The sequence below is a fragment of the Zootoca vivipara genome, chromosome 3 (assembly GCF_965207765.1).
Source record: "Zootoca vivipara chromosome 3, rZooViv2.hap1.1, whole genome shotgun sequence".
Taxonomy (NCBI): domain Eukaryota; kingdom Metazoa; phylum Chordata; class Lepidosauria; order Squamata; family Lacertidae; genus Zootoca; species Zootoca vivipara.
In genome coordinates, this window is record NC_142586.1 from 99515532 (window position 1) to 99538508 (window position 22977).

General features: G+C 41.6%; 1 protein-coding gene across 1 annotated transcript in view; it reads left to right on the plus strand.

Annotated features, from left to right (window-relative positions):
• CAMKMT (calmodulin-lysine N-methyltransferase) overlaps window positions 1-22977 on the plus strand; it is a 231503-nt gene that overhangs the window by 155696 nt on the left and 52830 nt on the right. The gene's annotated exons all lie outside the window — the stretch shown is intronic.

Below are 22977 nucleotides of genomic sequence, written 5' to 3' on the forward strand. Positions count from 1 at the left end.
TTTTGCCTGGCAATTGCTCCCTGTGGCTGGCAAGCAGCAAAACAAAACAGAGTGGCAAATGGGTGGATCCAAGGACTAGGTTGTTGGGTTGTTGTTGTTGTTGTTGTTGTTGTTGTTGTTGTTGTTGTTGTTGTTGTTGTTTTATATGCTACCCATCTGACTGGGTTGTCCCAGCCATTCTAGGCGGTTCCCAGCAAAATATTAAAAGCACAATAAAACCTCAAACATTAAAAACCTCCATGTACAGGGCAGTCTTCAGATGTCTCCTAAAAGTCATATAGTTGTTTATTTGCATCACCGGGGGGGGGGGGGGACATGTCTCCTAGTGTTTGCTTAAAGGTTTGGGGTGTTCTTTTTTATATAATATATTTATTGAATTTTTTTCAACAAACAGCATAAAAACAGAACATGAAAAAACACAATACATACATACACAACATAACAGAATATCCACATTACAACAAAAAACAAAAATATTTCCAATCAATCTTATATCACATGTCTCTGGCGACGACCTCCATTCCCTCCCAACTACATTTCTTTATATCACTTCCTTAATACTTTCCAAATCTTGATTCCAATCTTTTTAATAATTATTTAAACCTAATAACACTCTTAATACCTTATCTATACAGTAAATCTTTTATACTTATCTTAAAATAGAAATCTATTCTAATTAAATCATAAAAATTCAATACCATAATAGCACTTATCTAAATCTTAGTCCACAATACACTTAACTGACATTCTTCTAGAACCTCCTTTTGCTTCCAGATCTGTAGCTAAATACTGCTAATCTTACAATTCTTCTCTAAATAAACTTTGAATTTCTTCCAATGTTCTTCCACCGATTCTTCTCCCTGGTCCCAGAGTCTCCCAGTCAGCTCAGACAGTTCCATAAATTCTATCAGCTTCATCTGCCAGTCGTCCACCGTTTTTTGGTATTCTTGTTGTGTGTATTTTAAAGTCAGGTTACCTCTTCTGGGGCAGTTCTACTCCCAGTTCCATCCATAAGAAAGGTTGGTGAGTGCTGATAAGGGGCTTCTCATATTTTGCCTTGACTCTCTGAAACCCATTGCCCATGGTAATAATAATAATAATAATAATAATAATAATAATAATAATAATAATAATAATATATTATTTATACCCCGCCCATCTGGCTGGGTTTCCCCAGCCACTCTGGGCAGCTTCCAACAGAAAAATGAAATAAAATAATCTATTAAACATTAAAAGCCTCCCTAAACAGGGCTGCCTTCAGATGTCTTCTAAAAATCTGGTAGCTGTTTTTCTCTTTGACACCTGATGGGAGGGCATTCCACAGGGCAGGCGCCACCACCGAGAAGGCCCTCTGCCTGGTTCCCTGCAACTTGGCTTCTCGCAACGAGGGAACCGCCAGAAAGCCCTCGGTGCTGGACCTCAGTATCCGGGCAGAACGATGGGGGTGGATACGCTCCTTCAGGTATACTGGACAGAGGCCATTTAGGGCTTTAAAGGTCAGCACCAACACTTTGAACTGTGCTCGGAAACGTACTGGGAGCCAAAATAGATCTTTCAAGACTGGTGTTATGTGGTCTCGGCAGCCGCTCCCATTCACCAGTCTAGCTGCCGCATTTTGGATTAGTTGTACTTTCCGGGTCACCTTCAAAGGTAGCCCCACATAGAACGCATTGCAGTAGTCCAAGCGGGAGATAACTAGAGCATGCACCACTCTGGCGAGACAGTCTGCAGGCAGGTAGGGTCTCAGCCTGTGTACCAGATGGAGCTGATAGACAGCTGCCCTGGACACAGAATTGACCTGCGCCTTCATGGACAGCTGTGAGTCCAAAATGACTCCCGAGCTTCGCACCTGGTCCTTCAGGGGCACAGTTACCCCAATCAGGACCAGGGAGTCCTCCACACCTGCCCGCCTCCTGTCCCCCACAAACAGTACTTCTGTCTTGTCAGGATTCAACCTCAATCTGTTAGCTGCCATCCATCCTCCAACCGCCTCCAGGCACTCACACAGGACCTTCACCGCCTTCACTGGTTCTGATTTGAAAGAGATTTCAACCCAGTCAGAGTTAGGCATATTGAAGTTCAGAATTAATCTCTCTCAGCTCCCCCACATTGGGTTACCATACTTTTATATGAAGAGGGAATAGGCAACAATTTAGGAAGAGGTGCCTCCGTGAAGCTCCTCCCTCAGTTATTCCAGCTGAGATGACCCCCTTCCAACTGCATGAAGTGAGCTTAGAATCATAGAATTGTAGAGTTGGAAGGGACCCTGAGGGTCATCTAGTCCAACCTCTGCAGGACCATCTTGCCCTGAGGAACAGTGTGAATGGAAGCAAGAGCCTTACAGAAGAGAATGTCATGAAAAGATTAGACAAGTTAATACATTTTAGCCACCAATTAATGTATGACAAAATGAAAAGCAGCTATTACTGTTATATGTTTTTGAACCCCAATAGTCTATAGGTTTTGGGCATGCTCATGTATTTTCACTTTTGAAATATGTGATTTTAAAAATTGTCTCATGCTTCAGAAAAGTGGTAGACAAATCTCTTCACTTTCCCTTTGAAATCAATGGAACTAAAAAAGTGGTTGGAGGATCATGTTCTTTGTACCGTGGCAAAGAATGGTTTTCATACTGCCTACTAATTTATAAACCATCTTTAGTGTGGTTGTTGAGCGCTTTTTTTTTAAAAAAAAATGGTGTTTATCAATAAATAAATAAATAAATAAATAAATAAAGCAAGTTTGATATTCCACAGCCTTAAGCTAGCAGACCACAACGTAAGGAAACTCAACAACTCAGTCATCAAAATAGATGCTGTACAATTTGACACAAAAAATGGCTAGAATTTTGTAATAGACTGTGATCAATAGAGTGCAAACAAGTTTGCCCGCCCACCCCCTTTAATGAAAGCAAAAAAAGGTTGCAATGCTGCTTTTAAATAATGCAGCTTGGGAAATATACTATGAAGCATATGCTAGCCTATTCTAGTGAAATCTAGCATTGTGCACGTATTATCAGTAACATTCACAGTTGGTTCATAGCATTCTTGTCTGTCAATAAACATTGCTTTGACTGTGCAGGATGATAATTGCTGTGGCTGCACTTTCTTTGGCACCTTCCAACCGCCGCTAAATGGTAGTAAAGCACTACTTCTTTTTCGTCTGAATGTCAGCTATTCCAAAAAATACTGGTGGACTTTAGCATCCTTTTGTATTTATGTCGAGGAACATTCATGGCGCGAGGCAGGGTTGCGTCACTATTGTATGTATGCTTTTGCTTTCTGAAAAGTGTTTTCTCACTACTACCCGTTTCTCTTTCAAGGAGAGCTGTCGTTTTGAAACAAGGACACTTTGTTCTGCTTTTCAGGAATGGCACAGACATAGATGGATTTGAGAGATCCGGTAACTAGGTTTCAAAGCAAAGCCAAATTTAGCAAATCGTCATCGTCAGCTCTCAGGATAGTTCTATAATTCCACCCCACCCCACCCCCCAGCGTATGTAAAACTGACTTTTAAAGTGTTTAGTGGATAATGGATCATGTAAGGTCAGTACTAGCCATAGCTATTATGGCTATTATTTTCTCTTTTCATGGGAGGGTGCTCAGCAAAATGAGATTGTCACACTTCCGCCCCCTCCCATTTCTTCTTTTTTTGGCAAAAAAGAGAGGGAGGGAGGCAAGACGGCGGCAGACAGTTAAAAGCCTCTTCATGTAAGGATGTTATTTCATAAAGACACCAGCGCTGGATTATCCCCTTCACTTTAAACTTCTGCCAGCTTGTACAAAGAGATAAAACAAAATAGCCCCGGTCCCAGGGGTGGAGGAGTGCTGGCCGTATCTGCCTGTGTCCACAGCTTTCATTTTGATTAGTCACATGTGAGGAAAATTCACTTAGGCTGAGAGGTAAATTTAATACCAGTTATGCCCATGCTGTTCATATCACAACCATTTTCACATGATGCCACTTAATTCCCTAAGAAGCAGAAAGGTAAATCGGTGGCTGGCCGGCTAAGGTGTCATAATGCATTAGGACCAGGGCTCGCTGCAGGGGATAATGGTTCTGATTGCTGTTGACTCATGTCTCCACCAACTGCCTCATGTAAAATAAGTGACATTTAAAAGGCATCAAAATGTGAGAAGAGGTAAGCGTTGGGGGGGGGGGGGTGGAGAGAGAGAGAGAGAGAGAGAGAGAGAGAGAGAGAGAGAGAGAGAGAGAGAGGCAGAGGCAAGCACTGTAGTAAACTTGCCACCTGAACGCTGAGTCCCTTTTCCACCCTAAGTGGTATAAAATGATAACTCAACATGCCATGGGTGACCTGCGCTAAGCTTTTAACTTCCTGTCTTGTGTTTTTAGAGGAAATCCGTAAAATTGCTTCTGGGAACTGCTCCAACATGTTATCATTTATTTCCATTATTATTATTATTATTATTATTTTATTTCATTTCATTTATTTTTTTGCTTTTCTACTTTTGCCCTTGGATATCAGACTATTCATCTTTTGAAAGGCTTAAGACAGAATTGAGTTAGGCAGTGGTACGGTATGCAGCAAGAGGCAGGCTGGTCTCTGAAGGCCCATTTAAGTCTATTTTTATAAAGAGAATCAAATTCCAGTTTACAGTAAGCATATGCTTCAGTTGACATCTGTTTCGAAGACTTGGATGCTTTGTTTGCATAACAGGCACCAATAAATGGCCTTGTTTTAAGTCTGCTCACTCGGTTGTATTTGGGTTGTTCAGCTGGGGATTTGAGTTGCAGCTGATCCCCTACCGCTCATAGCAGATAGCAAAAGGAAAGGAGGGGGCAAAAATCTGAGAAGCCCAGTCCTGTTTATTAATGCAGATTTTAACATTCTCAATGAACTACTTAGCCCGTGTTAGATTACAACCAAATCCTTATTTGATCAGGCAGGGGGACAGGGCATGCTTCAAAGTAACAGAACCAAAGATTAGAAAAGTTATTTTATTTTTTCTTTAATTCCACTGGTGTCCTATTTAGCTGTGCATAATAGAAACTGGGCAAATCTTTTAACACATATGTACAGAAAAATAATCTCTAATGGAAATATATGAATAAGTGGTATAATATTATGTTTATAAGTAGGGCAGGAAAACCCTGTGTTGTTCTGCTCCCTTTTCCATGTAATATGTGTATATTCCATGTGTGTACACACACACACACACACACACACACACACACAAGGAAGGGGAGGGATTATCATTTGCTGTTTTGTTTTACTTATTTACTTTTTTATCCTGTCTTTTATTCGGTCAACCGTCCTGAGATCTTACGATGAAGGGTGGTATAAAATCATATATAAATAAATAAATAAGCAAGCAAAAAAACAACAATGTGGTTCTCCAATTCTGCTAGAAACGTTTGTGGATATTAACTGTTCACTGTGATTGCTTGGGAGAAATAATAATTTACTGTTACATACATTTATGTGATATATTATCATTTGTGGTTTTGTGTTTCTGAGCCTTCTGTGATTTGGCAGTTTTTCACATGGGTGACTTACTTATCTTGTAATAATGCAATCATGTTATTCCATGGTTTGGCCTACCTGATTTTTAGCAGTAGCAGTGGTGTTGGTGGTACCATAGGCATGGCACTGCCTCCAAAATGTTTCATCCTCTGTAAGGCAGAATTAAACTTGTTCTATGCCCTGAAAACATTACAGTGTGCATCCCACCTCCCGCCAGTGCTACAACACCCCTTCAAATTCTGTGGCTATGAGTTTATGTAATGAGGACATCCTAAGCTGACAGAAAATGAACATGGTGCTGCCGTTGTAATGTATAGCTGTAGTCTGATACCAGTATATTTTAAGCAAAATTAAGGATGTGGTATGGTCCATGGGGTCACGAAGAGTCGGACACGACTAAACAACTAAACAACAACAACAAGGATGTGGGATTGTGCATCTAAATTTTCCTCAGAGTAGGCCCACTGAAATTAAGGGACCTACGTTAGCCATTACTATTAATGACTACTGAGAGAACACACATTGAGATAATTGACTTAATTCAGTCATGTCCATTAATTCAATGTGTGTGCTCTGAGTACAGTTGTACCTTGGTTTTCGAACAGAATGCGTTCCGAAAGTCCATTTGACTTCCGAAACGTTCAGAAACCAAGGCGCGGCCTCCGATCAGCTGCAAGAGTGACCTGCAGCCAGTCAGAAGCTGCGCCAGACGTTTGGCTTCCAAGGCAACGTTTGCAAACTGGAACACCTACTTCTGGGATTGTGACGTTCGAGTTCCCAGTTGTTTGTGAACTAAGCTGTTCGAAAACCAAGGTACAATTATATGGCATAAAGGTAAAGGGACCCCTGACCATTAGGTCCAGTCATGACCGACTCTGGGGTTGCGGTGCTCATCTCGCGTTATTGGCCGAGGGAGCCGGCGCACAGCTTCCAAATCATGTGGCCAGCATGACAACACCACTTCTGGCAAAGCAGAGCAGCACCGTTTACCTTCCCGCCGGAGCGGTACCTATTTATCTACTTGCACTTTGACGCGCTTTCGAACTATTAGGTTGACAGGAACTGGGACCGAGCAACGGGTGCTCACCCCATCGCGGGGATTCAAACCGCCGACCTTCCGATCGGGAAGCCCTAGGCTCTGTGGTTTAACCCACAGCGCCACCTGCGTCCCCAATTGTATGGCATAGTTGGATAAAATTCATAGTTGGGTGGAGCACTCTTGTGCAGAGTTGTGCTCTATAATCCCTGCAGACAAACCAATTTGGAATATACTTCCTGTGTGATGCTACTAATTTTCTGATGTTCACCTGGACTAGTGGGAATTGGCATGTGGCTTGACACAGCTCTTCTATTTTACAAGTTTTGGGTGCCACGAATTGGTGTGCTTAATGCCTGACAATCGCTCCACCTGGAAGCCTCCTTTGAATCCTGAACCTCTTTTCTTTCCTCCCCTTCACCTCCTTCCTCCAAACTATTATATAGGGCTCTGTGATAGTTTGCTGAGTGCATGGTGTGTGTTTTTTCTCTCAAGTGGATTTACTTATCAGGTTTTTCTAGTGGTAGCAACAACAGTAGTGGGAAATGTATCTCTCCCATTTACTCTTATCCAATACTCCTACTTTCTTTTCCCCCCTTTAATTTTTATATATGGTAAAAATTTCATTGAAGAGAGGTTTTAGATGACAGGGCTGTAATTTTAAACCCAATAGAAGAGGTGTAAGCAATTTGAGCTTAGCTGAAGCATAATCTTAGGTTGTCAAGAAGAAACCCATTCTCCCTATGCTAATCAATCAGTATATCAAGCGACCAATCATCTCTTCAGCTTAGCATATATCCTAAGGTTTGATATATCTATTAACTGCCCATCATGTAGCTGGTCTCTAGTTGATGAGATTCCCCTATCTTGGCATTTTGGAGGCAGACAACTGAGCTATCACAGTCTCGGAGAAATACCAAAGGCGAGATTTCATTCCTATTCCAGACAGCAGACAATCCACATAGTCTCAGAAAAGAATACATAGTAAATTACCTTTTTCAATATCATGGGGTTTGTGTGTGTGTGTGCGTGTGTGTGTGCGTGCGTGCGTGCAAATTGTATATATTTTGCTTGATTTTTTCCCCCATCCTCTCTCTGAAACAACAGAATTTTCATTATTTATTATGATTGAATTTTCAGCACAAAACAGCAGTGTGGAACATTGTTGTTGGGTGCTAATTACAAGACATGGAACCCAAAGTGTCAGAATTAATAGGAATAGTCTTTCCTCTATTATTAGAGGGGGATCAATTCCACGACTGCAGAAAAGTTTATGACAGTCCAATGGAGAGGTCGGTTTAATCATGAAGAAAGGAGCTTACTTTTCAGAAGAATGGACACCCGTCTTTTAATTTTAAAACCAGAAACTCATTTAGAGAAGCGTAACCAAACTGTCAAATGATCTTGTCTGCTAAATATCTGAGGTACACAAGGGTATCATAATATTCCAAGAACTTATGGGGATGAGATCTGTATAAAATAAGGAGTCATACACTCTGATATCGTTAGAGTTCAGAGTGTGTTTCTAAGATGGCAAAGAGTTCAAAAGCCTGATTCTGCAATATACATTATATATAATCACTATGGAAAAGAACTTAGAAGGTTAAATGATCACATTTAGCCTTTAACCATTTGAGGGGACATATTCCAAGTTAGTGCAACTGCAGTTCAGTCAGTAGATCAGGAGGCTTAGTTTAACTAAAGATTAGAGCATAATTCAGCTCCCACCTTTTAGGAATTATTCTTAACTTAAAAAACAACACATACAGCAAGATGTTTTACAATTCTAGGCTTGTAAAGCTATAATGTGGAAAATAATGGGGTTTTTTTTTTTTGCAACTGAGACTCAGTGTGATTCTTTCTTTTGGATCCTAAAGAAAAAACTAAAGCAGCCTCAGTGGATGCTGAGTCTGTAATTGTATATCCAATTTCCTGGGTGTAAACCCTGCTGAATTCAATGGGACTTACTTCTGAGTAGACATGTACAGTGGACCCTCTGGATCCGAATTAAATTCATTCCAGGGGTCCGTCCGCAACCTGAAAAGTCTGTAGGCAGAGGCGCCGCTTCTGCGCACACACGCACGCGGCACGCAGAGTGCTTCTGCACATGAGCACAGGGCGAAACCCGAAAGGGGCGAAACGCATTCGTAACTCAAAAGTTATGTATCTAGAGTGGTATGTAACTAGAGGGTCCACTGTATAGGATTGCAACCTGTAACTATGCAATCCTATGTATGTATGTTTGCTATCTTCATTGAATCTTCTTTCATTGAATCTTCCTTCCAGGCCTGGGAAATTTGCAGATAGAGACTGCTTAACTCTCTCCCGGGCCGGGGGGGGGGGGGGAGACACTGCTTCAGATATACAGGCCAAGGCCATTTAGGGCTCTAAAGGTAAGCACCAACATTTTGGATTGTGCTCAGAAATGTACTGGGAGCAATGTAGGTTTTTCAGGACTGGTACTATATTGGTCTCAGCAGCTGCTCTCAGTCACCAGTTTCCAAAGTTAGCCCCATGTAGAACGCATTGCAGTAGTCCAAGTGGGAGATAACCAGCGCATATACCACTATGGCATGACAGTACACAGGCAGGTAGGGTCTCAGCCGGCGTACCAGATGGAGCTGGTAGACAGGCGCCCTGGACACAGAATTAACCTGTGACTCCATGGACAGCTGGGAGGCCAAAATGACTCCCAGGCTGCACACCTGGTCCTTCAGGGGCACAGTTACCCCATTCAGGACTAGGGAGTCCTCCACACTTGCCTGCTCTCTGCCCCCCAGAAACAATACGTCTGTCTTGTCAGGATTCAACCTCAATCTGTTAGCCGCCATCCATCCTCCAACCGCCTCCAGGCACTCACACAGGACATTCACCACCTTCACTGGTTCCAATTTAAAAGAGAGGTAGACCTTCCGCTGTGAAAACAGAAGCAAAAAATTCATTCAGCTTCTCTGAAATCTCCATAACCTCCTTTAGTACACCTTTGACTCCCTTGTTAGCCAATGGTTCAACACACTTAACATCTCGCACCTGGACACCACTTAAGTTTAAGTCTAGGGCTGCTTAGTGTTCTAGGGCACAATTGTTTAAGGCATCAATAAATTTTACCTCTTTGTCATGACTGGAACACACACACACACACACACACTTATATTCAGATGTGTAAATGGCCAACTAAGGCGACCTTAGGAAGATACCCAGTTTGCTACTTTAGAGGGGTCCTATAGAAGGGTGGTTTTTATTTATATATTCCAACACCAATTTGTATATGGAGCAGAGATTTAGGGATGAAAAGAGGCTTATGTGAAGCTCAGCAAACTAGAGATGCTCATCTCCAAATACTCAAGACTTAGAGCCCCTCGCCCAGCCACTGAGGCAACTAACATGAGTAATGTTGGCTAGCTCCATGGCTACTATGCCGAGCAAGAGAACTGTGTTCCCTTTTCCACATAGGACATACTTGCCAAGGATTGAGATCTCATCTATTGCTCTATATGGACTTTAGCCACAGTCTAGAAAGAGAGCATAGGAGAGGCTGTGTGATTATTACTGAGCTAACGATACTAACAGACTTTATGGGACAGGAGAATATGTGTCATATGGCATGAGAAGAGAGCATCTAGGGTGCTCCCATCAAGAGGCTTCACTCTGTCCTTCACAGGCACATATTTCCACATATGGTGGGAGTGCCCCAAAATCCAATTATTCTGGACGACAACCATATGATAAATACGTAAAATAACCAAGCAAACCCTAGAAATAACCCCAGAACTGGCCTTACTAAACATCTTCCAAGACAATAATGCTCACCTACACCACAAAGAACTCATAACACACCTACTCACAGCAACCAGAAACATCATAACCAGACACTGAAGAGACCTGTCAGGAGTAAGCATGGACCAATGGTACCAAATAGTATGGGAAACAGCCCTACTAGAAAAAATAACCAATAAGCTGAAACTGACACGGGGACAAATGGAAGAAGATGGCTTCACCCCGGTATGGCTCCCCTTTATCACATACACAGCCCACAAGACAATGACAAAAATCCACCAACACCATACAAATCAATATGGCTAACCTGATCCAACACACACACACACACACACACACACACACACACACACACACACTCACACATGAAACAAAGACCACCACAGCCAATCACAAATGAGCAATCATACCCTAGGCCAACTCCAACATCCCTCACCACCAAAGGAACATAAGCGAACAGCAGAGAACCAGTACAAGCGACGCTGACAAAAAAACCCCACATACATTAAATAAAATAGAAACATCGTCACCTGACCCTATTTCCCCCCCCCCCATCTACCTCTTTTCCCCTTTTCTTCCCAATGTCTCAACAATGAAACTGATCTGTAAAAATGTTACAAGAGACACTGCACATACTTTTGTAAATCGAGAAAATCTTTAATAAATAATAATAATAATGATAAATGATAATTTACCAACCTGTGCCTGATGGCTGTACCTGGTATGCAGCCAAGTTGCTGGATCCAAGTCCCAAACATAGAGCAGGCTGCTGAAACCCCCATTGCAACAGATCAATGCACTTTTTTATGGATGTGTAAGCTACTTTGTGAAGAGCTCTCTAAAAGTGGATTATAAATTTATTTAAATAAAGCCTATTTCTGTGCATGTATCCCTGTTGCTAGCTAGATCGTAGTTAGTCAGAAACAATATTTTACTTACACTTGGGGAGATGCAATTAGAACACAACCCTATCACAATAGGAAGTATTATTTACCCCTTATTGCCTCCAAAAATGAAGGTGTAAAGGGAAAAGCCAGTGAATTTGAAAAGTTAGATGTCTGTATTGACCAGGATTTAAACAATCGGAACTTAATATCACCAGATATTAAGATTGTTGGTAAGGAAAGTAGTTTATAACCTGAACGCTTTAAGACATTCTTCTTACTCTACATAATTCTCTGCACAGAATGTGAACAAGCATACCTAGAATTCATGACTTCATGTTTAAATGGAAACAGCTATCACTTTAGCTATCATAGAAAACATTCCCACTTCACTTCTCAAAATGAGTGCTCATTTAAATCAGATATTATGGGGGGGGGAACCAATGGCTAATCCTAAATTCAGGTATACTACCACTCTAGCTAGGCAGATTGCTAGTTGATCATGCTAAGATGCTTCCTTATCCATTATTGGATCTGAAAAAGGAGGATTAAGAATTATCTGACTTCTCCGTTAATGTGCAAATCATCTAAAAGCTCAGCTTAGAAAGGTCTTAGAATATTGGACAGCACAAAAATAATAACATCTCAGAATTTTAATAGCTTAAATGTACAGCATAACAACTCCAAGTGAAATTTAAGTTGATGGACAATAGAAGAAGTAAAATACACACATGAATGTTTCATTGACAGGCTCTAGCTGTATGTATTTCAGAATTGAGTATCATGGTGTGATTTTTCTTCAGTTTTACTGCTGAAAGTTGCTGTGTGGGGTGTTTCTTTTTCCTTTCAAACGTAGCAGTTAAAACTGTCAGTTTAAAACAAATGGCAAATATATTTGGGGATATGAGTCACGTAATTACAATTGCTAACGTACCAAAAGAACTGGAGCAAAGTATGTAACCCTTCATATTTTTTGTTATTGTTTCATAGTATAACGCTTTTCTGTCTGCCTCTGTATGTGTTGCACCAACAATATCAATAGGCTTAAAGACTCCCCCACCCCATTTTGAAGAGAGGAAAAGAGAATATGATGTAGCAGGCAAGCTCTTAATGTTCCATGTTTGCATTTTTCTTAGAGAGAGAGAGAGACCTGTATTGGAGATTGTTGCTGCAGTGTCTTTTATCATTCCCATCGCTCAGATACACCCGCTTCCCTTTTCATAAATCTGTGGAAAGTATTTAAAAAGAAAAGAGAAATTGCTAGTTATATATATATAAAAAAAACCACCCCAAAAAACCAAAACGCTATTATAATGCATTTTTCAAATATGTCAGACACATCTTTGTTAAAATTAAACCAAGGATTGGTTTTGAGCGAATAGCCCTATATCCTTACAGATGCTGTGGATGGATGCATCTAAGCTGCTTATTATATTGATGGGTTTTGCTGCTCTGCAGCAAATGAAAACAGGCAGCTGCTTCCTCCATCAAAGCAAAAGGCAGCCTGAGTTTTTATTAAACGAGTGTTCATTTCTTCTATTGCCAAAATTCTTCCACAAAACAAAAGAGCAGTTTTAGCACATTATTGCTTAACTAGACATGAACAACTGACAGCAAGTGATAAGCCTGTCTGCTTTTCACAACTGGTAATCATTTTTTGGAATAGATGTTTTTAATATAGTTGAATGTAAAATTTTTGCAATTTACATCTACAATAGTACGTAAATTCATAGATCCAGCTTGTTGCTGGAGAGTGAAGGCTGTAATCACAAAAGGCTTGTTCCCATGTTGTTTAATTTTTAATGATTATTTGAAAACTGGGTAAGGAAAACGAAATCAAAATTCATTCAGTTGACACAAAAAAGGTGGTAAAGACAATAATACAGGCAGCCTTGTACAATTTGACAGCGCTGCCATATAGCCTGGATTTCGGAGCATCTATAGTTTTTCACTTGCTACTGTATTTCCATCACAGTTCCACAGGCCTTCTTAAGTTTGTGCTGTAAAAGAAATTTGCAGATTGCAAACCATCATGTTTTCCTCCTGGCCGTGAATAATAATGAGGCTGAGATAGAGAGTACCGAGACCATTTTGGCCAAGCTGAAGGTCTCTGCCAGCTGTTTATACATATTTTTTCGGTGATCAGAATCTCATAAATTCACCTTTCGATTGAAAGAGGGTTGTATAAAACACAAACAGAGAAGGAAACGTAGAGAGATGTGCTTCAATTTCTCTAGTTTGCTTTGTGTTACGGCACTTACGGCTATTCCCGTGGTACACGAAGGTGGCAATCTCTCTTTGACGCTGTTATTTATATTTCTTTTGCTTTCTGGTCTAAAACCCAGAAGAGGAGGGAAATGGGCAGAGTGATCATGTATACACTGTATATGTATTAAGATTCACAGTGATAAGGGAAAGTACTGCCGAATGTAAAATGAAAGTCTACTAAGGACCATCTTCTGCATCTCTACTGAACGTCTACTGAAGGCCAATGGGGTGATCTCAAGATATTACTTAACCTCAGCTTCCATCATCCCTAATCGCTAGCCATGCTGGCTGGGGCTGAGTTGTAGTCTAACAGAATCTGGGGAGCACCACAATCGCTAGCCCTGACTTAGACTGACACCAGGGCTCCTCTCCATGTCTCAGATTGCAGGAGAGGGCCTTGGGAGTCATAGCACCACAGCAGTGGAACACTTTCTCAAGGGAGAAGCTCCATCACTGCTAGCCTTTTGCTGTGCTGCAAAGGTATCACATAACACCCAAACAGTTTGTGCGGTGGCCTGAATGGCTGATCTAGAGGAGGCAGTCTAGCCCTCTTTTTCTCAGTGGTTTGTCAAAGGACTTGGCACAAAGGGAGGAAGTAAATTTGCATAGGCTGAGTGGCCTTATTTGTACTGTAAAGGGAAGACACTAAAAATACGGACCTCTTGAGTTGTGTTTCGCTGCTAACCGTGCTTCATGGGATGTGCTTCTTCAGTACAGTGTTTCGTTTATGGCGTCATAGTCAACAACTGCTTTGTTGTTGTTTTACCCCATACCACGCAAACGATTCTGGAAATATTACAACTCAGTTCTCAAGCCAACACCCAACTTGGAAATATAACATTTAGACCTGGTCTAAGCTGCTCTTGAAAGACAGAGGGTCCTCATGAGTGGTGTCCTGCAGAACCCCTGTGGCTCCATTTGGAAATAGAAATTAGGAAAGTCCATATGCACATGCGGAAGTAGGGTATTTGTATAAGGATCTTTCATATCATGAACCTTGTATTTGTGTTGTGTTGCATTGTGTTGTTTGTGGGGGCCAGACGCCAATAATAAGGTGAAAGGTTGTTTTCTGCTGCTCCAGAGAAGCGGACACAGAGCAATGGATTCAAGCTACAAGAAATAAGATTCCACCTAAACATTAGGAAGAACTTCCTGACAGTAAGAGCTGTTCGGCAGTGGAATTTGCTGCCAAGGAGTGTGGTGGAGTCTCCTTCTTTGGAGGTCTTTAAGCGGAGGCTTGACAGTCATCTGTCAAGAATGCTTTGATGGTGTTTTCTGCTTGGCAGGGGGTGGACTGGATGGCCCTTGTGGTCTCTTCCAACTCTATGATTCTAATAATAATAATAATAATACAGTATATTTAACTATTTATACCCCGCCCATCTGGCTGGGTTTCCCCAGCCACTCTGGGCGGCTTCCAACAAAACATTAAAATACAATAATCTATTAAACATTCAATGCTTCCCTAAACAGGGCTGCCTTCAGATGTCTCCTAAAAGTCTGCTAGTTGTTTTTCTCTTTGAGATCTGGTGGGAGGGCATTCCACAGGGGGTGCCACTACCAAGAAGGTCCTCTGCCTGGTTCCCTGTAATTTGGCTTCTCACAGCGAGGGAACTGCCAGAAGGCCCTCGGTGCTGGATCTCAGTGTCCGGGCTGAATGATGGGGGTGGAGACGCTCCTTCAGGTATACTGGACCGAGGCCGTTTAGGTCTTTAAAGGTCAGCACCAACACTTTGAATTATGCTCAGAAACGTACTATAATCCTAGCAAGTGTTAAAATCTAATTAAGCCAGGCTAGCTTCCTGATGAGGTAACCACCTGGGTGACTGGCCATTAAGAGAACAAAGGAAAGGGCCTCTGTGCCAGATAACAAATGAATGGGACCGCCTCCTTCAACTTTTAGATAGTTAGAAGGACAAAGACTAAGTTTGAGAGCTGAGTTTGCTGTTATGTGAGCTAAAAGCTGGGGGGAAAGCAGCAAGCACAGGGTCAGAGAGCAACATTTGATTTCTGCTAGAATCCAAGGCTGTGGCTCTGGGAGAAGCAAGACTCTTTTTGCAGTATTAATGCTGTGAACCCCTCAATCATAAGATCAGATTGTATATATGTGTAAATAAACCATATGTCATAAAAGCACCACAGTCTCCACTGTGCCTCATTCTGTGCCTGGGTAAGCACCACTCGGAGATTGGGGTGGCGTGCAACAGTGTTTTACTATCTTGTCGTCTTTAAATTTCTTTGGGAATAATTATATGTTTGAAAGGCAGTATATAAATTTATTAGGTGTTTGTTTGCTTGTTTGCTTGCTTGCTTAACATGATGCTTTTGTAGCTGGAAATAAGTTACATACTATAATAAAACTCTAAATATCATTTGAGTGTGATACCACCTAGCTAGCAAAACATTTTTATTTCTTTTGAGTGGATACTTATAGTATAATCTCATCTTGCACACGTCTAGGGAACGCTGAGGCATTTATTTGTGTGTGTGTGTGTGTGTGTGTGGAGCTCAATGCAAAAATAGCCATTTGAGCAAAAACGTATTGTTTGTTGAAAGAAAAGCAAAACACTAGAGTTCTGATGAACCACATAGCCATTTGAGCAAAAAAGTATTGTTTGTTGAAAGAAAAGCAAAACACTAGAGTTCTGATGAACCACAGCTGATGCTTTGTTGATTGTGGATGTGGGGATTTGAAGACCTGTCTCCCAAATTCTTTTCTAATGCTCTGGTCACTATATCAAACTGGCCCTCTCTTTGGAACCTGATACAGGATGGGAGTTCTGCTGAATATTTAACTCATTCTGCTATCCACTAAGCATGATACCTCACTAACTCAGGCTTATGGTTTGTGGATCCTTTTGTGCTTTCTTTGTTTTGTGAAATACCTGGTGGCACTGTATGCTGCTTGAAATGCAACCCTTTTCATAGTTGCCGTGTGGCAGCTAACAATACAGTAGTACTTTCCTGCTGGTATTTCTATAAAATAGATAGATAGATAGATAGATGATAGATAGATAGATAGATGATAGAATATTTCTTTTAAAAATCTTATATGCCCTAAATTGACCAATTCTTAAAACCTATACGTTTTGGTTCCTTTCACTATGTTCTATAAGCATGTATGATGATGTAATGTGGTTCTGGGTGACTTTTTTTCATTTTACCCCTGCCTATTTGCTTTCCTCTGTGAATGGTATTCCTACTAGGAATAAGCTACCTACCGGTACTTGAAAAAGAGAAGAAGTTGAGAAAAAGCACCAATAGAAAATGAGTGACCTAAAAGGTGCACCCAAAATGAATTATTATTCCAACATGATTGCTTCTGACCCCCTTCCATTTCACAACTCTTCCTGAGGGCCAACTGGTTTAATCTATTCAGAATTGTAAGATTTCGAACATGTCACAATTCTCCGCACACTTACTTGTGAGTGAGCTCCATTTAACTCAATGAGGTTTATGAAGATATTGCTGTTACTTCACCTTCTGCTGGAGAAGGCCTTTGAGAGCTTTCCTGGCAGATCCACATTTAAAATACATGACCATTTATATGTTTAATTCCTCGGAGGATACAATCACGCATTATATGGTTTCTTTATCATGTTGCTTTAGTGCCAGATTTTCATCCAGCATCTAATTTTCTCTTATGTAGTTTTGACCTTAAAGGTGACAATTACTGTACTCACACAAAGGTTTTATAGTGCTCCTATTTATAACATTCACGGGTGCAAATAATAGTGCAATCATTTAATGAGAGAATGAAACTAGAATATCAAACATAAGGAGGGGAAGGGGAAATATACAGTTTAAGTTGTGTAAAGCAGAAAGCTTGTCTAGTGTGTAGAAAGGTATAAATAGGAAGTGTATGAATACAAAAGAAGGCTTTAATGTAAATGCCTAGTTAACTTGATACATGTAAAACTGGAAGCCAGTTTATAATCAGTGAAGAATTTACAGACTTTCAAGTGGAATAACCTTGAAATATGGATTGGCTTTAATTCAGAGAAAGTTTCGCTTAAACCCCATTGAAATGATTTAGGCTTAATTTAAGAGCAAACTAGATATTATCTCAGTAAATATCTGGTTTCAACATTATGTTTGGCATATCGTTGGCCATTGTTAAGAACAGTAGGCTAGACTAGATGGACCTTTCGTCTGTACCAGCAGGGCCGTTCTTTTGTTCTTACGCTTGCCAAAATAAAAGGGACACACAAGGAAAAATCAGCGGGTTAAAGCAGGCATAGGCAAACTCTGGCCCTCCAGATGTTTGGGACTACTATTCCCATCATCCCTGGCCGCTGGTCCTGTTACGGTAGCTAGGGATGATGGGAATTGTAGTCCCCAATATCTGGAGGGCCGGAGTTTGCCTATGCCTGGGTTAGAGGGAGAAGTGCTGTATTACGCAGGGACCTAAACTGTGCAGGAAGCCTCCATGAATACAGGAGGCATCCTGCATCATGTTTGCCCTCCAACTTTTGTACAGTTGTAAACGTAGCAAAAGCGACATGCCAGAGGAATGTGACTTATCAGCATGTTGTCGCCGTCCCTAAAACGAATAAATGGAATTGAATAATAGGGCTTAGCTTAATTGATTTCAATGGAACTTAAGCACATTTTACACTCATTTGGATTGGGTCCAAAATGAAAACCCTTTGATTTCATTTGCAAAGAATTTAATTTCTCCCGTTGGTTTCAATGGGCTGGACAGTTCCCAGGCTTTGTGGTGAATGAGAAATACATACATCCAGGCAGCATCTTGATCTATAGCTTATATTCCATCTTTGCATATTGTAAAATATAGGTCAGTACGAGGGAGTAGAAGTCAAAGTGCAAACTCCTCCACATGGCTTGTTAAGCTTATCCCTATTTTGAAAGCCATCAAAGAGGATTACCTACCTGTTCAAGCAAGAGAAGCTTTTCCTTTTACTAAAATTAACAAAGGTATTCTTGCTGCTACCGTAGCTTAATGCTTTAGTGGGTAGCACTGTGTTCTTCCATATTTGAGACCTCTGTTTGTGAGAGAGCGCTGCCTACTATTATTTTTGTTGCTGCTGCTGCTGCTGTCTGTGCCTGGAACTATTACTGGCATGTTACTTTGTAATACTAAAGGATTGCAGAAAGGTGCATTATGTGTAGCTAGTGGCTGATTGAGTTGTTGTGTGGATTCAGAGGAACCTGTTTACAATCTTTCCCATTGATGATATGACAGCTGCTACTACCAGGGATCTGAGTGCTAACTTTGTACTGCATTAGTGGCAGTCCCCCAATAAAAGGTAGAGTGACTCACCTGTCATTCAAAGACAAAGTTTAATTTTTCCAAATTGCAAGGTGAGAGAGAAATTGTAGAAGGTTGAGACGTGTCTTGCAACGGCTAATATTTTGTGACATAACTGAGAACAGTTTGAGGTTGTTGTTTTTTAAAAAAGGTTGATTTTAATAAAGAAATTTAGTTTGAGGAAGATTGCAGGTGGTTCTAAATGAGCTACATCTACTAGACATGAAAATTTGCTTTGGTGGATATTTTTTTTTTAAAAAAAAAACCTGGTTTGAAATACAATCCACAACCCACAAATACAATCCACACAACAAATGTTCTCTTGTGGACCTTTTCTCTGCCACTGCAGCCATCCACACCAGAACAAATTCTAGGCAGACATAGGAGATGGATACCACACAGTCCCAAAGCTGTGCAACTACCTTGGGGGGCTGGAAGGTTTTTCAATTTATTCTACCAGTGTGGCAGAACTTCTTAGCTTTGAGTGGGAAAGGGCAGAGTAGACTTTGCACTTTGAGCCTTTAATGGTTATGGGGTACAAAATAATCCTTTCACTCATTTCAATCTTGCAGTATATGTTCATAGAATCATAGAGTTGGAAGAGACCACAAGGGCCATCCAGTCCAACCCCCTGCCAAGCAGGAAACACCATCAAAGCATTCTTGACATATGGCTGTCAAGCCTCTGCTTAAAGACCTCCAAAGAAGGAGACTCCACCACACTTCTTGGCAGCAAATTCCACTGTCGAACAGCTCTTACTGTCTCTTACTGTTATGAGAGGGAAACGATCTACCAGGTTTCAAATAGGCATAAGTTAATTTTTCATACACCTACACCTCCGTACAAGCTGAAAGTTCTCAATTATGGTGCAGTGGTGGGAAGCACAGGAACTGGTAACCTCAACTGAGCTTGCATCCAAAGAAAGGCAGAGCTCAGGAAAAGCAATTCTTAACACAGTGGGTGAAAAGTAATATGGATGTATAAATAAATAAATAAATCCACTTTACACCATACTCTCTTTTGCCTGTGTGCTCACTTACAGTGGGCTTGGGAAGGTATCATGTAGGTATATGCCTACAAACAAACAAACAAACAAACAAACAAACAAACAAACACAGAGACAACTTGTTGTCCTGACTAGTTTGGGGAAAACAGGGCAGTGGGATAGTGCTTCCATCATAGAGAGTTAAGAATGCCCCCGTCATCTTTGTTGGGGTTTGGCAGAAATCATCCTTACTCTTAAAGAAAACTTTTCCTGTGGGGGCAGGGGGGGGGGAGAGACTTATGGAAGCTAGTTTCACTTCTCTGGGATTTCTACAAAGCATTACTATAATGTGACTCTGATCTAACATAGTGCAGTAGTGTGTATGGATTATCCCTTTCTGCTGGCTGGAGGCCATAGAGGATATAATTTAAATCCTAATGATACCATGAAGATTGCCCTTTAGCTAACAAATGCTCCAAGTTCGCACCATCCTCTGGATGCACAAGAATGAGCATCTCCTTGTGCTTGTTCATGCAAACGGAAAGATCCAGAGGGCTCCCGAGTTCAAGCATTGGCTAATAATGAGGAAAAGCTCTTGTAATAGGAAGAACCTTTGCCTTTATTTCCAAAGGTCAAGGTACTCTGACTACTATTTAAAATTATTTTGGTGTCAAGAATGCATTAGGCAATGTGCAGAATACAGTGGTAGCAAAGGCCTGTAAAGTAGACTGTTGTTGTTGTTGTTATTGTTGTTGTTGTTGTCATATTGCAGATGCAGAGAGCTGAGAACTGTGTCCTGCATATGATTATCTAGTGTATGAGTCCCTGGCTGAGATGAGATTTCAGCTATGCACCAACCATGTTCACAACTGTCATGCTATACTAACTCACACATACTTTCATTCTCATAATACCAAAACATAACATATTGATTGATCAGGTGAAAATATGTATGTTTGTTATATTTGTACCTCTCCCTTTCTCCATGGAACCCTGAATTGTCATTTAAACCTGATGACAGGTAAGTTAGGTTAGTCCAAAATGGTCAAAGGCCTGGAAACGATGCCTTATGAGGAATGGCTTAGGGAGCTGGGTATGTTTAGCCTGGAGAAGAGAAGGTTAAGGGGTGATATGATAGCCATGTTCAAATATATGAAAGGATGTCATATGGAGGAGGGAGAAAGATTGTTTTCTGCTGCTCCAGAGAGCGGACACGAAGCAATGGATTCAAACTACAAGAAAGAAGATTCCACCTAAACATTAGGAAGAACTTCCTGACAGTAAGAGCTGTTCGGCAGTGGAATTTGCTACCAAGGAGTGTGGTGGAGTCTCCTTCTTTGGAGGTCTTTAAGCAGAGGCTTGACAGGCATATGTCAAGAATGCTTTGATGGTGTTTCCTGCTTGGCAGGGGGTTGGACTGGATGGCCCTTGTGGTCTCTTCCAACTCTATGATTCTAGTCTGAGAGAAAGTGACTTGGCTCCGTGGTACACTCCAGAACTTAGTGTGTGGAAACAAGCTGGAAAGTGGCTCGAACACAAGTGGAAGAAAACTCTTGCGGAATGCAGTCAAATGTCCGGGGGGGGGGGGGGAGGCTCATCACGACTGCCAGTGAAGGCAGCAAGGAAGGCATGCTTTGCTGCCTCTATTGCATCCTCATGGTGCCATCCAACAGAACTTTTCTGGGTAGTGCAGGGCCTCTTACAGTCTGGCCTGATGGATGCAGCAGAACCGATGGTAGCTTGCTGTGATTTTTTGCAAAGCATTTTCAGGATAAAATCACTTGCACCCAACAGGATTTTGACTCCCCTGTTACAGCAAACAAATATCAAGGGGTGTCCAGAGCAATGTCTAGTCCTGTTGTGTTGGATGAGTTTCACTTTAGTAAGGCTTGAGGTGTTTGGATCGGTCAAGGTGACGGCTTGCGCTCTCTACCCTGGCCCCTCTTGACTGATAAAAGCTAGTGGGGAGGGGACAGCTGGCAGAGCCAGGAGGTGATTATTGCCTCCTTACAAGAGGGTGTGGTCCCTGGCAGCTTGAAGGAGGCAGTGATAAAAACCACTCTTCGATAAACCCTCCCTGGATTCAGACAATCTAAGTACCAACCAGTTGTCAATCTGCTCTTCCTGGGCAAGGTTCTTAAGCAGATGGTCACACACAAGATCCAGGCCCAGATTTGGCACAGAAACTGCTTTGGGTGCCCTGTATGATTGCCTCTGTTGTGAGAGAAATGTGGAGGCGAAAGGTGTCCCTGTTAATTTTCTTTGACCTCTCAACGGCTTTCAGTATCGACTATGGTATCCTTCTGGAGTGGCTGTCTGAGTTAGGGGTGGGTGGCAAAGGCAGAGTAACCTGTTCTGCCTAGGGGGCGCCGGAGGGCGTCAAAACTATGATGTGGTGAATTGAGCAGGACAGAAGGCGAGAGATGGGGGCTTCAAATTTTGCCCTCTCACAGAGTGCACTGAAATTTGAAAGACCAAAGTCTGCCCCTGTGGGTGGCACCACTTTGCAGTGGCTCTAGTCGTACTTGGGTGGTCATTTCCAGAGGGTGATTCTTTGGTGTAGGGTTCTATGCAGCCTTCTATGCTGTTTAAAGTTTACATGAAGCTGCTGAGTGGGGTTATCTGGAGTTTTGGAGTACCTTGTTAGCAATATGCTGATGACGCACAGCTCTATTTCTCCTTTACATCTGCAGGTTTGGCAATGGATATGCTGGACCATTGTCTTGCCTCAGTAATGGACCGGATGAGAGCCAGCCAACTGAAGCTCAATCCAGATAAGGCTGAGGCACTGTTGGGTGGTTCTCTAGATTGGATGGGTGGGAGCTTACCTGCTCTTGATAAGGTTACCCTCCCTCTAAAGGAGTGGTTACGTATCGTGGGGGTACTCCTCAGTCCTTTGCTGTCACCTGAGGCTCAGGTGGCCTCAGTGGCGCAGGGTGCCTTCCATAAGCTTTGACTTGTGGTCCAGCTGCACACTGTACTGTTCCCAGTCTCCACTTAGGGCTGCTCTGACAAACAGAATTCGGCATCAATAAAGGGCATTCTTGTATGAAACAAGAATGGAACACAACACACTCATTCTGGAGAAATATGAGCACACATAGCTATTTTCTTGAACAGAACTCAAACAGCATATATTTCACTTTTTCCTGTTACTTCCTGGCCCATGTTTAAAAGTGCAACAAAGGATCAGTTTGGACAGATCTAAGTATAGGTTTTTAAAAAATTAAGAGAGCCCTTTCTTTTAAAAGTGACCATTTTTCTCTCTCT